At 34.3% G+C, this 18,959-nt stretch overlaps 1 protein-coding gene and 1 non-coding gene across 2 annotated transcripts in view; both read right to left on the bottom strand.

Moving 5' to 3' along the window:
* Positions 1 to 18,959, bottom strand: part of LOC118186880 (gamma-aminobutyric acid receptor subunit alpha-6-like) — a 91,752-nt gene that overhangs the window by 34,050 nt on the left and 38,743 nt on the right. The window lies entirely within an intron of this gene.
* Positions 806 to 878, bottom strand: TRNAT-CGU (transfer RNA threonine (anticodon CGU)). The gene has a single exon. It is a non-coding gene; the product is annotated as a tRNA-Thr (tRNA).

Genomic DNA, 18,959 nt, shown 5'->3' on the forward strand with positions numbered 1-18,959 from the left:
CCGAAGAAAAGTGAATCATTTCACAGAAACTTTACCAACATGTGTTCTTTTCAAAGCTTAAGCATATCATAGTTCCTTTTAAGAGCAATATATATCTTTTGCTTAAAAATTACATGTCTACTTTTTTTTTCTTTATACTTATTCATAAATAAAGATCTGTATTAAGTTTAAAATAAAATTTAAAAAAAAAACGGAAGTTTGCGGAGCAGAATTATTAGTTTAACAAAACCAGAGTATTTTTCCTTTCCTTTTCATATTAAAATAAAGACGCTTTTGTTTACTTGACCTGCCGTGAGTGAATAATAATATCAAAAAGCATTTGGTCTGAAAAATATACCTTATACTGCACCAAAATATATTAAGAGTACCTCATTAATAGTTGATTCTGCAATTTATGCAAAATACATTGTTAGTTTAATTTTGACAAGAATAACAAAACCATTTCCTGATGAAAGAACAGTAAAGGAATGCTTCCCAAAGGCCAAAAAAAGCTGCTGAGCTTGTGAAGACATTAGGATTTTTCGAAGCATGAGAGATAAAAAATTGAACAATGCCCTCGCCGGGACTCGAGCCACGGACCTCTTGAACATGCGTCGAACGTGCTGACAACTATACCACGAAGGCATGCCAAAAAGGCGTTAGAAATACTCAGTCTACTTCCCCTCCTAAATTGCGACTAGGATTTAGGAGACACAATCTCCAAATCCCGGTGGCGGAGAATCATAATCCACCACCTTTTTTAAGTTCGGGTGCCAATGTAGAGAAATTATGTATTTTGGAAGCAGAAGACGTGAAAAATGAGCAGTGCCCTCTCCTGGACTCGAACCATGGACCTCTCGAACACGCATCGAGCGTGCTGACCACTACACCAAGAAGGCGGGAGAAATACCCAATAATCCTAATTAAAAAAAAAAAAAAAAGGCATGATTACGAAAGCCAGCTTAAGAACGAATGACATATTTTAAAGATTCTAAGATATATTTATTTCCTCGAAACGAATTTCTTAGGTTTTTGACTAAAATTAGAGTCAAGACAGAAGAGAAACACGCCAGAGTGAAACATAAAATTAGCAAAGCAACAAGCTTGTGTTTGGGAGTAGATTTGACTAAATCTAAGCCAAACATAAGGTTATAATCATTTACAGCACAGCTGCAAACACTAAGTTTATAAGTATTACTTTCCGACTGACATTTAATTGCTGGCGTTTCTTCAAACATCAAAATGCTTCTTAATGATAAACAAATCTAAATACCCTTTAATTAACTTTTATAGCTGTTGAATTACTTTTCATCAGTAATATTTGTTCATACATACGAGTGAACGCCAAATTACAGTATTTTCTTGTTATAATAAATATTATTTGTATTGCATATATATATTCCTTATTCTCTCCAGACACAGATACTGCGTGTTATTGCATTGTTTTATTATTGTGTTATATTTCCTTTGTTTTATTATTATTATTATTATGCATTACCATGCTATTATTATTGAGTTGCTTGTATACATCTGTAAGCCTCGTGGTATACTTTATAGAACATGATTATTTTTGTATTTGTTTTCTTAAATTAAAAAAATAAATAATAGTACATATGTATGCATAGATTAAAAGTCTTAGTAAGTTCGGTTTGGTAACAGTACAGGATATTTCAACTGCGAATTTAATAATAATAAATTAAAATGAATACACATCAATGTAATATTTAAAACTATCCAGAAAAGTAACCTTAGTGTCATACGATTTTGAATAAAACAATCTGGATTTCGAAAGCTATTACATATATCCCTCTTATTCAGCGGGAAACTGCAGAAATGGGGGACGAGCGACAACTATCTCATATCGATGAAAAGTTAAAAAAAATTAAAATATTTCCTCGTAAATTTATACCTATCATGAAAATCTACCATTATAATTAAAATTTTTGAATTAATAAGTTAATTAATGCATTTGTTGTTATCTGTTTGTGACAATAGTTTTTAGTTTTGCTAAGGCAGAACAAAAGTTCATATTCTCTAATCTCTAATAATGATTTCTTCTATGGGAATCTTTAAGAAGTTTACCAGGATTCGAAACCTGCTCCTAATGTCTTATTTGTAATAAGCGAATATATATGATACATCTGAAAAAAAGATGAAAAAAATTAAAAAATTTCCTGTGCAAAATTCAATTTGAAATTAATTTTATTTAGACAGCTATAAAGTCGTTTTTTAATTACGCATATGCATTGGTTCAAATTTCCTTTAAATTACTGACTTTTGTTCTTAAGATTTTCTTGCTCTGTTTTATACAAAAAAAATGTTATCTGAATGATATGTTTCGGCATTACTTCGTTTATTAAAATTTTGCGGATATACTGAATAAAATGCAAGAAGTTTTTATGAAACACTGTTTTCCATGCAAAAATAATCACTGTACAAAATGACGTCTACATCAACATATTATACTTTGTGAGAAAAAACAATCACGCGAGGCATTAGTTTGACAAGTAAATGACATATTAACATATAAAATTTGGTCTCATAAATTCTGAAATAAAAATGATGAGTTTACTTTAAAGGAAACGTTTTGCATATAAGTAGTTCTAAGGAAAAGGAAAAACAAATGTTTTCTACACCAAGAACAAGTTTTAAGGTAAAGATGATTTATATGAAGCAGGGAAAAGATAATGTGATGTTATTTTAAAATGTCTGCCACACGTTTTAGGACATAAAAGTGTTGGAAACTGTAAGGATTATGTGGACGAATTGAGTTTATACTTCTAAGCCCTAGGTTGCAGGTACATCACTCAAACTGAAGATGAAGGTGAGGGAAAATTTCGTAAAACACTGCTTACATGGGAAAAAAGGTACTATGAAAACTGGAACTCAAATACAAAGCTTACAGAGAAAATAGAGAGCATACGCAATGACATGTACATTTTTTACATATGCACAAGTTATGCAATTGCATTTGCAAGTTAATCAGATGATTAACAAGTGGAATACAAGCATTCATAGAACACACGAAATCATCAGTTTGGGCAGAGTCACGGCTGCGATATGCGAAGTTTTCTGCTGATTTTAAGTTGGGTGAATGAAGAAGGCAAGGCAATGGCCATTAAACATGACGTAGGAACAAACGATTGAGTTCACGAAGAGACTTCCACGTCTGTGCTACTGGTAGGCCTTTTTGTCGTATGGCGAAGGAAACGTAGTCTGATAACTCAGTTGTGGTCATAAAATTTCAGTCTGCATCTGATGCAAGGTACCTGGAGACGGTTTGGTAACGGTACAGAATATTTCAACTGCGAATTCAATAATAATAAATTAAAATGAATACACATCAATGTAAAATTTAAAACTAGCCAGAAAAGTAACCTTAGTGTCATACGATTTTGAATAAAACAATCTGGATTTCGAAAGCTATTACATAGATCCCTCTTATTCAGCGGAAAAACTGCAGAAATGGGGGACGAGCGACAACTATCTCATATCGATAACAATGGGCGGAGCAAAGCGAAAATGAGTTTTTTGTTCCAGTCAAGGAAAGCAGTTTTGAAACATGAAAAAACTAAGATATTTGAATTCTGAAAGTACTAAGAAGAACTGGACTGTAATAAATGTTATTAACTAAAGAAGATGAAATTTTGTAGAAGGGAAGGGATTTAAGGAAATCTGAATGATCAGCTGAAGGAGCTATACTATTTTTTTTAGAATATAAGTCAAAATTGCGCTTATCTCTCCAGCTATTATTAGCTACTTAAAAGGAAAAAATATATTATTTCATTACTTGTAATTACTGATTTCCGCTCTTTAATTTAACATATTCTCTTTTAAACTTTGAAAAGTCAAAGATCACTCTAGGCTGATGTAATTAAAAGAGGAATAAACAAATTTTCAATAACTAATCATAGTTGGGCACTTAAACAGTATTTTAACTTTAGTTTCGCGAAAATTACCCACAAACGTTTTCAGTTGATAAACCGAACTTCCTTGGTGGTCTTCACATGAAGAACTATTTTCTTACTTATCGAAATTAATTCTAGTCCAATTCTTCCTAACTTTCAGAATTCTAATATCTTAATTTTTCACATTTTATTAGCATTTTCCTTTGCTACAGTCATTCTAGGTTTGCCCTACCTCATTGCTTTATCTATAACAGGGTTGCAAAACTCCCATTTTGTGCAAAAATGCTTTTGTCTCTGCTGAAAAGGGGTCTGATCGCTTTCGAAATTTATAGAATTTTATTCGGAATTTGAACCAAACTAAGGTTGCTTTTTTATCTAATTTTAAATCGGCGTGGACAATTTGACAACGATTGTTTACTGGAATTGGCGTCTAACTGTCCCTTGAGAAAGCTTCCATTAATAACATGGTATGGTCTTAAACCTTTGCAATGGTGTTGCAGCAAAGTTACGCAGACTGCAAAATGGGACAATGTAGTCTTTAGTGACAAAGCTCGCATGTGCCTCGCACGTACTGCGACGCGTAACGCTATGGAGGTGACGTAGCCATTGGGCGAATGTCTCTATCGATTTCGAGTGAAACGCGGCCCGTTTAGGTAAAATACCGGTTGCGGTGACATTAGAGCTAATAAATAACCTTTCACCTCCAGCCAGTAGTTCAGGTATATTACTGGGATATCACTATGTTTATTTTCTATATTACCGGTATACCACTATGTTTATTTCGTGCTGCAGTCCCATTTTCTTCCGTATTTTACGGGCATTCAAGGCGTTATATTTCAGTAAGATAACGTGGAATTACACATTGTAATTCTCACCCGCTCACCCGGAATGTACTTCAACATGTGTAAATACTTACGTCGCCAGCTCAATCCTCCGATTTCTCTAAACTCAAGAATTTGTGGGAGATGATCAGACATCGGTTGAACATATTTAATCCTCTCCGAAAAATAGATGAACTTTGTGGGTCACATCAACAACGCATGGTGAAAGAGGACACAAGATGCGTTTTATATTTTGGACATTCATTGGCTAGATGTAACCACGTGTTCAAGAATGTAATACCCAAAATGAAGCCGCGACATCTTATATTTTGTATAACTATACGTCTTATTGTTATATATCTTTGAAAATTAAAGCAATTATTAAATGCTTAATTATCTGTCTATGTGCAAAATTTGCTTCGCTTTCAATTGTTCTTTCATGGCGAATTTTTTTCCTGTCAGACACAACAGTCAGTGTGACAGCTTTCATGTCAGTGTATGTTTATTTAACAAATGTTGTAGTTTTATATAACATCACGCAAGTTGATATATATAAAATTAAAGAGACAAAAAATAAAGATTTTGTAATTCGATTTATGCAAAGCGGAAGTAGTTATGATAGATTTAGTTTTCATATTTAAAGACCTTTTATATTAAAATGAATAAATAATAATTTTAAAATGTATTTTAACTTCATATAACTCCTGAATTCTCTTAAAACGGATATGTGTTAGCGAAAGGTGAATGCCATGCTTGGATAAAAATCTGTATGAATCATCCACAGAAATTAAATTAAAGGGAGAAACGTTTCTAAATACACAGCAGTGTAATCTTCAAAATAATGTAAGAGAACAAATTATCGCTTCTTTTTTACATTACGCTGCGTTAGTACATTAATTACAACAAAGAATGTTACGGCTATCTGTATTACTAGATACGCTTTCTGAAAGCCTTTCCCAGGAAACTAGCTCCTTTTCACCGTACATATGGAAAACCATAGAAATGCTATTGAGGCAGAGCGTTTGCCGAGAATAGAAGATGAAAAAAACTGCCAGCATTCTGCAGTCTTACACATTCGGATGCTGGTTGATAATGTAACAATGAGCAATACAGCGTAAATTATCAATCCGTTCATCAGCTAATGTAACAAAATAAAATAGTGAGTAATTTTTCAGATTACTGGTATATTTTAAATAAAGAATAATATTTTCGTAGCTCAAGTTATAACAATTATAAGTATTAACTCAAAATAATCCTGAAATAAATACGTCATCCCTTTAGGATGATAATAAAAGATGTAAAGGGCCATGCTTCAGAATTCAGGCACATTTCTATAAATAATACCTGTTCTATTGTATAAAGATGTAAAATAAAAAGAATTCTTTTCAATGTTCCATCTCTAAAGTTTCAAGTGTTAAAAATATGCCTTAAAAATTCATTTTGTATGTTTGTCTGAAAAATAAGACGTTGATTTTCTATACGGAGCATTGAGTTATCTAACATTTGCAGAAATCATTTCTAAGGACTTTACGTTTTCGTTTATTCACCACAGAAATATGTGAGTACCCGAAGCAAAGCGTGAAACATCATTTGAAAAGTTTACTGCAGAATAAATTTTTTTCCACTTCATCGTCTTTGTAATCTGTTTACAAGTTCAATAAATTCCCGAATAGAAAGGATGTGTTTTCTTTGATAAAAATTTTAAAAAGAATTTCACAAGCATTTTATTAAAGTAAAAAGTAAACTTTTAAAAAACGTTTAATAAATAAAAAGTTATTTTTAATAACTTATTTCGTAAATTTATTGCACTGTTGAGGTATAAGCGTTAATTAATTGAGTTGGTGCTATACATGCTTTGTTTTAATTCTTGATAGGCAAACTTCTAGAAACTTTTGCTCATCTACAAAGTTCGTATGTTTTCAAGATATAAAAAAATAACTACATAAAAATGCGAATTTTGGAATTTAGAACTAAAAGTTCCATTTTTTAAAGCGAAAAACTGTAAAAAATAATAAATTTCTGTACTAATTAGTATCTGTTTTCAAATAGCATGCATGAATTAAAAAAGTGTCAGCTGGCAACTGAATTAGGTAAGCAACGGAATAATTTGAATTTCTCTTTATAATATGATTAGTGAAGCTGTTTAGTTAAATTATTTCATCTTCTTTTCCTGTTGTGTAAACGATATTCTAAGTAAAACTTTGTAAATCACTATTTAAAAAAATATAATCAAAAACCAATTCCTATTTGTTTTGTTGATTCTATTTGTTTTGTTGTTTTGTTACTCTATTTATTTTGTTGATTGTTATGGAAAAGTAATATGAATATTCAAAACTAATTGTAGAATGTTTCAGGACAATATTGCGTTACAATTATGAGAATCAAATGATTAACTCACCTATATGTGAAACAGACGTATATTAAAATTTAGTATTGAGAGCAAACCTCCTTGCTGGAATTTAAATAACTGATCACATTGAAATGTAACTATAATAAGCTATTCTTACAATGACGTTTACTTAATGGTATTGTAATGTTAAGGATATTTAGTTAATAGAAAATGAGCACAATCGGAACAAGCGATCAGTGTGGATTTATGCCCGAGGTGCTTTTAGAGTCATATCGATGAAAAAGAGCAATCTTACCTAATACTGCGACAGATTTGAGTGCAGGTGATTCGCTCAGCGTCAGCACAATTAATGTTCGTCTTGAAATGGCACAGTTCGGTTATAACATTCAATGGCATCCATGATTCCACTGCTAAAAAGGACAACGTTGATGGTTTCGGGCTCAGTCTGCCAAATCGCTCCGATACTGGATAGTTGAAGAATGGTTACCTAGTATCTGGTCAAGTGAATCAAGATTGCATCTACTGTAGAAGGATGAAGGAGTTCATGTGTGGTATAAACTGCACGAAGTACTGCATACCTTGTGTAAGATAGGCGTTGTACATGCCAGTGGCTGAGTGTAACTGCTTTGGGGCATTCTTACGTATCTACCAGCATCCGTAAGATATCTACCGGCATTTTGTAAACACTACATTTAAATGTGAGATAATAATTAGTTTAAATCTGAGGACTCGTTATTTTATGCAAAATATGCATTGCACTATTTTGTAAAATATATGCCTTAGTCGTTAATTTGTGAAATATATGCGCTGAACTGAACACTGACGAGTTCGAGATAGGTTAAGCTGCTGGTTCATCATCTACACTCCTACACGCGCTTACTGATCCCGCCCTATCAGGTGGATGATGCGCCCCCACATGAGTCACACGTTGCACAGGAATGGTTCAATGAAGATGGCAGTGAGGTGAGATACCTACCTAGTCTTCAAGGCCCCCAGATATGAATCCTCTAGAGAATCTGTGAGACGAGCTGCGTATGGATGAGGAGTTAAGTAAAGCTAATTCTGAGTACTCTGCGATATCCCTACCTGTTCCGGATAAGAAGAGTGAATTTTTCAAGAGCCAGAACATCCTCAAGAATGGAAAAGGAAAAAAGGCTGAGAAATCAGTTCCCAAGATTGAAGAATAGAGTACTCCTGATGTAAATGCGTAACCGGGTGGATCCAGGAAACTAAGCGAGGCAGAAATATTAAGGCTAATACAAGAACACGGCGTTGAAAATAATCTGAAATTTGTGAAGGAAAATAGCAGTATCCCGCTAGCCCAGCCCTTCAATAAACTCAAAACTCACAAAATCACCCAGCCTGGCTCTGCAGATCTGAGTTCGACGGAAAACCAGAGATGGATTTCTCCCAGGAAAACTTCTAAACCGACAAAAGTGAGTGAAACAATGGAGATAGTGCAAAAAATCCGTTTTGAGGTGCTGAATAAGCCAGAAAATGAGAACGAAGTAGTAGCGGGAACTTCAGAGATTCCCCCTCCCCGATTGAACGTTACTGATTGGTTGAAAATAGACGAACTCTTCAAATCCCACTGTTCGGAAAAGCATGAATCTAACATCAAAAATAGAAGTATTCACGTCTACTTAAAGAACTCAGCAGATTATCGAAAATGATGGAGCTATTCTCTAAAAGTCCATACCTTTCCATACATTCCTTCTGCAATGCGAAAGAAATTTTAAAGTAATCATGAAGAATATACCGGCTTCCATTAAGAAAGAGGCAATTTTTAACGACCTAGTATGACGTAAATTTCCTGTGATAAAAGTAAGACAATTTTCCAGCAAAAGAAGAGGTGTTACTGAGAAGTTACGGATACTCGTTATCGAGTTGAAAAGAAATCAAAGCGGAAACATCATTTTTCACCTGAACAATATATTCAGCTTTGATATGGAAATTGAAAAGCACAACCCGAAGAAAAGGCCTGTGCAATGCTTTCGTTGCCAGGCCTTCGGACACACTCAGCACCTATGTAACAATCCGGAAAGGTGTGTGAAGTGCGGTGACGTACACAGAAGCAATATCTGCTCGAAAAAATCCTGAGGATAAACTCATCTGTATTTTCTGCAGAGAAGGACATGTCTCGTCTTACCGCGGGTATAAGACATATAAGGAAAGATTTGAAAATAAGAAAACATCCCCTCCAGCTCCGGAAAAATCTAAGACCAATTTTCCTGCATTTAAAAGTACGGAAGAAGTTCCTGTACAGTCTAATTCAAAGCCAAGCTACAGTGAAAAACTCAAAACCCCTCCCAAGAGAATTCCTAAGACGATGAATGATGCCATGACAAGGGAGCCAAGAACTCTCTCCTAGTACTTTACATCCTCTGATATTCCACTGTCACTCTCGAACTTCTCACGTATTGAAAATCGGCATCCTGTTTACACCGGGTTAGCGATGAAACGCGGGGACCCATTTTTGCGAAACTCTTCGAGTATGCCTGAGTCGACGAGCTGCAACGGTGTCTTCACTCTCTGGATTCAACACAATACTCTGAAGTAGATTTACGGGGGGGGGGCAGATCTGCTAGGGGATAATACCATCACCTCTCTTTAAGCACTTCATCTCTTTCCGTGCACACTGCTTCTATTATTCGCGCAGAAAGTTGGAAGATACAGAATTGAGCAGTGTGTATAATAATTTGCTTTTCAGTGTATATATTTTAGTATCATCAAGTATATTGTTTCTGGCAACACTGCACTCTTTAAGACGTTCAACTCCTTCCAACATGAGAATACCGAACACAGAATAGTAAGATACAGATCGTACATTATAAGCGATAAGCAACGGAGGACGTGGGCACTGTCCCTTTACCAAAAGGTTAATCGGTATAGCACCACGTCCACCTATATCTAGAGCCTAAAGAGGAATCACAAGACGCCACGCGCCGGGCGCCCAAACCCAGAGCCAAATTCAACCCGGGGGCAGTCCAACAGACCAAATGCCCACGAAAGACAGTCCCAACAACCGCCCAGGCCCCACATTTATTAAATAAAATAACAAAAGCATGCAGGGCCAAAAAGGGCGAGTTTGGACAATAAGCAAAAATTTTACAAAGGTGTAATACACACAAATATAGAATATACATAAGCTAAAGTACAGTCTGATGTTGGGCAGCCCAATAATATACAATGAATAAAATATAGACAGTAGAATTAGACTTAATGACAATATAACATAAAAATAGAGAACATAGTGAAATAATGAATGTAAATGATTACAGCAATACAGAGAGGATATACCAAAAGAAATAAAAATAAAAGAATACAATGTAACAGAATGCAATAGCGGTACAATACACTTGATCACGTGGTATTGTGGGAAAAACATGCAATAAGGCTAATTATACGATTATGAGGAATAAAAATAACATATTTAGCCTGCATAAAAGTTAACGAATATAAGATACTATACAATACTATACAATATTACAATACAATACAATACAAAAAAAAAATTAACATATTTAACCTGTACTAAAAGCCAACTGATATAAGATACTATACAATACTATACAATACCACAATACAATACGATACAGTAAATACAATACCACAATATAATACGATACAGTAGATGCTATACAATACTATACAATGAAAATACAAAATACATTCAGTGTTGGTGACACAAAAATACATTTAAAATTGTCATGACACTAGTGATGAAAATACAAAATACATTCAGTGTTGGTGACACAAAAATACATTTAAAATTGTCATGATACCAGTGATCCTAATGCAGCAAATAAATTGATGCAGTTACCTGCATAAAAGATAACTTATATAAGATACCATACAATACTATACAATACTACAATACAATACAATACAAAAGCTAATTAAACGATTATAATGAATAAAAATTAACATATTTAACCTGTATAAAGCCAATTGATATAAGATACTATACAATACAAAAAAAAAAAAATACCATAATACGATACGATACAGTAGATACTATACAATACTATACAATAGAAATATAAAATACATTCAGTGTTGGTAACACAAATATACATTTAAAATTATCATGACACTTGTGATCCTTATGCAGCAAATAAATTGATGCAGACAGTTAAATGTGTTACTATACATTTGCAAAGGATGAAATATAGACTTAAGTATGCCACAAATTATGAACATATATTATACCGTGAAAAACACAAAATACATTCAATGTTGGTATAAATACAATGGATATATTTAAAACAATGGATAATGGTTGGATATATTATACAATGAAAATCTCTAGCGACCCCAATACATTCAGTGTTATTATTACACAGAGAATTAAATGAATGATATTACATGGGCAATTGATGAAAAGAAGACAGTAACAGTATAATGTATAGCCAAATATGCAAGTATATGGTATACCGATGTTTAACAGCAACTGGCAAACAATGTACCATTAATACGCCCAACTAAATATGCCAAGATATTATATACTATTATACAGTGAAAAACGCAAAACACGTTCAATGTAGATATTATCATAGTGCATTATGAGGGAATACAGACAGTTATATGTTTGATAATACATGGGCAAAAGATAAAAATAAAGACAATAACATTATTATTCATAGGTAAATATGCAGATTTAATATATTCAGATATTTAACAGCACCTGGTAAAAAATGTACCATAAGTACATTGATAGCTGCTATGGACAACAAAGAGACTATTAGGACAATACATATGCAACAGATAAATATGCAAATTCAATATATACAGATATTTAACAGCACTTGATAATAAATGTGCATATGCAAAAGATAACATTATTATTCATCGGTAAATAGGCAAATGCAAGATATACAGATACTAAACAGCACCTGGTATTAAATGTACCATAGGTACAAGGACAGCTGTTATAGACAATATTACCTGGTTGCACTTAGAAAAAGATGCTGAGAGAGAATATACAAATATTTGACTGCTGCTATACACAGCGACTTATAACAGATGGATTACAATAGATTACAATGGTTACAAACACTTCAGAGCATAAAAGTAGATGGGTTATAATATATACAAGCAGTTGAAGAAGTTGAATCATATGTCGATATTATAAGGCACAAAGATCAAGTCCCAGATTCATCAGTTTGTCAATTAAACGGACTATCTTTTTGACTTGATGCCGTTGCTTAATCAAAAAACGACTAAAGGCAGTCCTATCCGTTGGTGGAAAAGGAATATGGAATTCAGTAGTAAGTGGACAATCGATTAGATAGTGTTCTGGATTGCCCAGTTGTCCACAACTACAGAGTGCTGAGGAAGAGAGTCCATGTCTCTCGAAATATAAGGGAAAAGGCCCGTGGCCCGTAATGTAGAAGATCAGCTGTGGTGGCATGATTAATCGGTCTAAATCTACTTTAGGGACATGGGCAAATGCTCGGCGACCAGTTTCCTCCGAACTCCATGCATTTTGCCACAAAGAGATGGCTGTGAGAAGTAAGTGACGCTTTAGATTAGATACTGGGCGTGAAACCGTCAAGGTCTGTGTTATCTCGTGATTCTGTGCTGCTTCTTTAGCAAGCCTATCGACAGTTTCATTACCGTAGTTCCCCACATGAGCTTTTGTCCATTCTAAACAAATGTGTAGATTTTTATGTCGAGACAAGCTAGTTTGAATGTCCACAATAATGGGGGATGAATGCAGAGGATTTAAAATGGCATACAATGTGGAGAGACTATCGGTAAGAACATAGGAATGTGAATATCGATGATTAATGATTGTTTGTATTGCTTGTCGAATAGCAATAGCCTCACTCTGGAAGACGCTGTTAAAAGAAGACAGATGGCAGTTCCACTGGTGAAGAGTTGTCTGATCTTGCAGTATGGCTATATATGCACAGCCAACCTGATCTTCCAATTTAGAGCCATCAGTATAAAAGACCAGATCAGCATGAGAAACTTGATGACTCGGTTTGAGATTAACTTTAACTCCCGTACCATAGAGGGAGGGGTGTTGGTCTTCTCTGTTTATTGCTGCTTCATAATCATGGGAGGAGAAAGAGTGATCTCCAAACTGAACTGAACAGCCAAGTTGTCTAATCAACTGATAAGCTGCGTCCTTTTCAACCGCAATAGGTAAAGGCAAGACTCCAGCTGCAACTGCGAGGGCGTTAGTTGGTGATGTGCGGAAGGCACGAGTGATATTTAAGAGAAATGGTCTCTGTATACTATTTAAATGTCGGACTTTGCGTCCTTGCATTGGTGCTGCCCAAATTGCAGCACCATATGAAACAATCTTTTCAGTTACTGTTGCATATAAAACTTTAAGAAGATGTGGATTTAAGCCCCAGTGGATTCCCTTCATAAGTTTAAGGCGTTGAGCAATCACAGCAGTACGCTTCTTGAGATCTAACACATGGGGAATCCAATTGAGTTTGTCGTCGAAAATAATTCCAAGGTATTTATGCAAAACATGCGTGTGGTGACTGTCAGCTTACATTAAAAGAGATAGGAACAGGTAAAATATTGAAATAATGCTTAAAGAAAAATTGCCCGCCTTTGTGAATTTTACTAGGACTTAAATCCCAAGTAGCACATGACGTAGCAAAGACGTTGCGAACTGGTCCGAGAAGTTGCAATAAGATTCCGACAACTTTTATGACGTCTTTACAACGCAGCGAAAACGTAAAATATTTGCCACCATATCTTGTGAATTTGTTGAGGTTGATGAAACGTTGTGATATCACCACTTTTAGAAATTATCTTTCTAACTTTTCTTCACAGATTTCACAGATTATCAACGTTAGCTTTAGAAAGGAGATCTTCAGTTCCAACTATGAGTAAGCTTAAATTTTTGAATCCCTTTTTTAGATCCATCTACGGATTAATAAGAGTTGATGGTAGACCTTTCACATTCAGATTTAAATTTCAGTCGTAAACATTCTGTTATTCTTCCAGCTAGAAATCAACTAGTAACTCTAAAATTTCAATACTGTCACAAGCGAGATTTTCACGTAGGTCCTCAAGCCCTACTAAATGCTGTTCATATTAAATATTGGCCACTTGGTGGTAGAAGTACGGCACGAAACGTCGTCAATGACTGTGTGAAATGCTTCGAGAATAAACCAGTTGTTGCAACCAGGTCATGGGAAATTTTTCCTTAGAGCGAGTAATGTCTAGTTGAGCATTTTTAAATGAAGGAATAGATTTATGTGGACCCATTGAAATTAAATACAAAGGGCCGAGAAAGGATACCTTTCAAAAAATCTATGTAGTTATATTTTTATCTATAGCCACTAAAGATATTCACATAGAATTTGTGTCAGATGTTACTTCAGAAGTTCTAATTGCTGCTTGAAGAGATTTTTTGCACGACGCAAAAAGAGTTCAATAATTTTTAGCGCTAACGCAACCAACTTCACTGGAGCTTCTACAGACTTTATAAGGTATTTCTCCTACCTTCTTGGCATGCCTTCGTGGAGTGGCGGTCTACACGCAGGGCGCGTATTCCAGAGGTCCGCAGTTCGGTTCTCGGCGGAAGAGTTGCTAATTTTTCATCTTGACTGCTTCAAAAAAATCCTAATGTCTCTACAGTGGCGCCCAAATTAAAAGGGTGTTTGATGATGATTCTCCACAGCCAGGATTTGGCGATTGGGTTTCCTAAAACCCCAGTCGCCCATTAAAAGGGGAAGTATATAAGGTATTTCTCCCACGTTCTTGGAATGGTGTGGTGGTCAGCACGCTCGGCACGTATTCCAGAGGTCCGCGATTCGATTCCCGGCGAAGGCGTTGCTAATTTTTCATCTTGCCTAAAAAAATCCTAATGTCTCTACAAGTTAAAAAGTTTGCATAAATTAATGTTAAACAGTGAGGAGATTTCGAGCCTGTTATCCTCAGAAGGTATCAGGTGGAAATTTTTGCCTCCTAGAACACTCAATTTCGGCGGTCTTTGGGAGGCGAGTGTAAAGGACTTCAAATACCATCTAAAGAGAGTGGTAGGCTCTGCTAAGCTAACTCTAGAAGAATTTCTAACAGTAATGGTTAAAATTGACAGCATCCTTAATTCTCGGCCAATCTCACCCTTATCTACTGCTACAGATGATTTTCAAGCATTAACTTCTGGACATTTTGTGATAGGGAAACCGATAAACGCCATCCCAGAACCAAATTAAATTGACAAAAGAGACAATCTTCTAATTAGGTGGCAGAGGACTAAAAAATTAGTTCAAACCATTTGAAAATGCTGGCAAAACAGCTATCTAATCCATATGCAACAACGCTCTAAGTGGGTGCTTAAAAGGCCAAATATAACTCCTGGCATGCTCATTTTTCTAAAAGACTCTTAACTTCCCATTTGGAATTGGTCTTTGGGTCAAATCATTAAGGTGATTCCAGGTCTTGATGGAAACGCCAGAATTGCAGACGTACGCACGCCAAAGGGTGTTTTCAGAAGACCAAAATTTGTATTTTACCCATTATAGATAACTATATTTCTACTGTTGAATAATTTATTTTATTATCAATGGATTATTAATCAGTATCATTATTGTATGTTAGGTCATTGTAAGTTTGTATTCGTACTTTTTTTCTTTAAATTTCAAATAGTGTAATATTTCAACGCCGGGCGGGATGTTTCGTACTTGCAACCGTATCAGTTTGTTTGACGGAGCACTTTCCCGTCGCATTTTTGTTATGCGATTGGAATGTACTCGCTGTAATAACTGTTTGTTGTCTCGTTAAGACTAAATAATTAAACAATATTGTTAATAAGGCATCTTATTTCTTAGTACGCTAAACGACGCACGCTACCTACCCACACCATCTTGGCACATCCCCAAAGTTACACTATTCAGCAAATAAGGGCCTCTTCAGCTTATGTCTTTGGTTCACTGAGCATTCTTCACAATTTCAGTATTACTTGAACTCAGAATTAAAAGCTGTACCAGATAACGCACGAAGTAAATATTTGCAAACAAAATAACTGACCACAAATTCGAAACTAAACATTAAACAATAAATCAGCTTAAAATTATCATATAAAATACATTAAAAAGATTAAAAAATAAACAGAAACAAATCAAAGCCATAAAAATGCATCAAAGTAAAAACAAAAACAAAACAAAAACAAAACAAAACAAAAAAAAATACTTACAAACAAAATATAAACGAAAAACTCTTTTAAAAATATTATTATATTTCAAGAGTAAGTAAAACCGTGCTGGTAAGATATACTACAGATTTCGAAACATTTCATATCTGGAATGAAATCTCTAAGAATCGAAGTACAAATTTTGTTTGCAGTGCAAAATGTTAGAGAAAGAAAAGTAGTATTTTTATTTGTTGTTGAAGGGGAAAGTACGGTCAGGATTTCGAATTTAGAAAGACAGTTTTAAATTAATTTTTTCGAAAATAATCGTATTTAACTTTTTTTCCTTTCGGATTTACGGAGTTTAATATTTGAAAATTAAGATTTTAGTATACAGTAATTTGTTCATTTGTATCTTTCTGCTTTGTTCTTTGTATGATTAAGAAACATCGGAAGAAACCCTTGAAAATGCATTTAAAGAAGAATAGTAAAAATGTCGATTCGTCGCCTTTGCTGGGGTTCATAATATGTCAGTAAATAAGGGTCATTAATGAGGCGTAGAGATGAATGGAGTTGATAAATATACCGATCTAGTTCGAATCCGTGTTAGTATTCAATGAGAAACAGTATATGAATGCCAAATTTATAACTTCAAATCTATATTCTGAGCTTCCCGTAAAGCTGGAATGAGTTCAGAAGGTCACTGCATCGAAATACAACTTAGATTTAAAACTTTGAAAGATATCCGTCGTTACTTTGTCCCCATGCAGAACACAAAATGCCTTTAAAATGCAAAACGAATTGAAATTTCGACACTTCACGGTAAAAATTATCAGTGGACTGTGAAGCGTTAGAGATTGCATTGATTTCGAAAGACTTGCATTTGTGATAGCTCTTTCTCCTCGAAATTGAAACGGAGGTAGAGGAGTTGTGTAAGCAGGTTCTAGAGTACCGGAATTTTTCTTTCCTTCTCTATGTAAACTTAAGTAATTCTAGCAGAAGACTATCGATCAAATATTTAAACGGGCTTCTATGCGTTTCAATATCTAGAACCTCATGTTTCAATGAAGTGTTGATCCTTCACAAAATGCTACTTTGCTTCTGCATGAAGAGGAGGAACTAGAAGAAATTGGACTTTTTGTTCTTTATACAAGCCAATAAAAACTGTATAAAATGGGAGAAACAATTTTAAAACCATCTGTATATGCTATATAAATCAAAATTTACTAGATGTAATTTTAAATTTATGCGAAATTTAATCTTAGTTTATGCATTAATTTCATTTGAAAATGCATTGAAGATGAGAGAGAACCTCAAATTTATTTTTCAAAATGCGAAAATGTATCAAATCTCTGCAGTTCAAATAAGTTCAAACTACACATTAAACTTAAAAATACTAAATTGGTGTTACGATCAAATTTGAGTTATATTTACTGTTATGTATAAAACTGTCATAAGTAATGGGAGAGTCAGTCATGAGAAAAATGTCGTAATGTCATCAAATCAGATGGATCATAATATGTTTAATATTGCTTTGTGAAATGTGCATCAAATTATTAAGAGTGCATCTTAATTTAGGAATAAAATAATTATAGCATAATAACTATGCATACGTGTAAGCATCTGCAGAGAACTAAGCATAAAAGCTAACATGCATACTAATTAAGGTAAAAGAAGGACAAAAACAAAGGAAAGGAAAAAGTATTTCTTAAAGTGACTTTTATCGTAAGAAAACAAAATCATTGTGCAGGCATGTAAACGTATTTATTCAATTTCAGCGAAATATTAGAGAATTAAAATCATTTTATTTATGCTGACTTCGTAGAAATTAAACTCTGGCATAGATTGCTAATCATAATTATTATTTCATTTATATTATATATGTAGTTTCGAACAATAATGACATTTGAATTTCACTTCGAGGAACTACTTCAGACAAGTAAAGTTTATAGAACTAGAAAAATAATACTAAAATATAAGGATGATTATTATACAGGGTGCGTCAAAAACGTGTATACACACTTTGAGCTATCATAGACAATTTATATTCCAACCTACCAGGTTAAATTTCTCGAAATGACAAAGATTATATTCAATTTGAAAAATAAGTGTACTTTCTGGTCAAACTGAATGTTCTAAATGGTGTTTAAAGTAAATGTTCAAACAGCTTCGATACATTTCTGAGTACGAGTCAGGACTGATTCCATACTTCACACCAAAATGTCTAATGGGATTTCTGCGCACACCACTTGAATCTCATCCCAGAGTGTGTCAATGTTATGTAGTCAACGATGGTACACTTTATCTTTGACTGTGTCACGTAAAACAATCGAGCGGAGTAATGTCTGGAGATGCGCAGGAAACTCGTTTGGTAACCTGAGTCCTATCCACGGGCCTGGTACATATTGATCCAGGCATTCTTGCACATCCCTCACACACTTATTTTTCAAATGTAATAAACCTTACCATTCCGAGGAATATAACATTGTAGGTTGGAAAATAAATTTTCTATGAGAGTTCAAAGTGTGTATACATTTTTTGACGCACCCTGTTTAACTCGTGAGATGAATTTTAAGGAGTGGAAGAGAGAACTAAAACAGTCAACGTTTGCATAGGAATATATTGTTGCAAGTGAAGCTCTGAGGAGCAGACTCTGAAAACATAAATAGTTTATTTGCCGCATCACTGACGAGTTTTTCAATAAATGCTGAAAATTGAGTCAACCAGTAGTAATAATAAACGTTTTTTACTATTCTTGGACTGATTTGCTTTCACTGTTTCTCGCGGAGCAGAATACG

Source organism: Stegodyphus dumicola, chromosome X1 (assembly GCF_044657685.1).
Source record: "Stegodyphus dumicola isolate Sdum_Otavi_A_Nest chromosome X1, ASM4465768v1".
Classification (NCBI taxonomy): Eukaryota; Metazoa; Arthropoda; class Arachnida; order Araneae; family Eresidae; genus Stegodyphus; species Stegodyphus dumicola.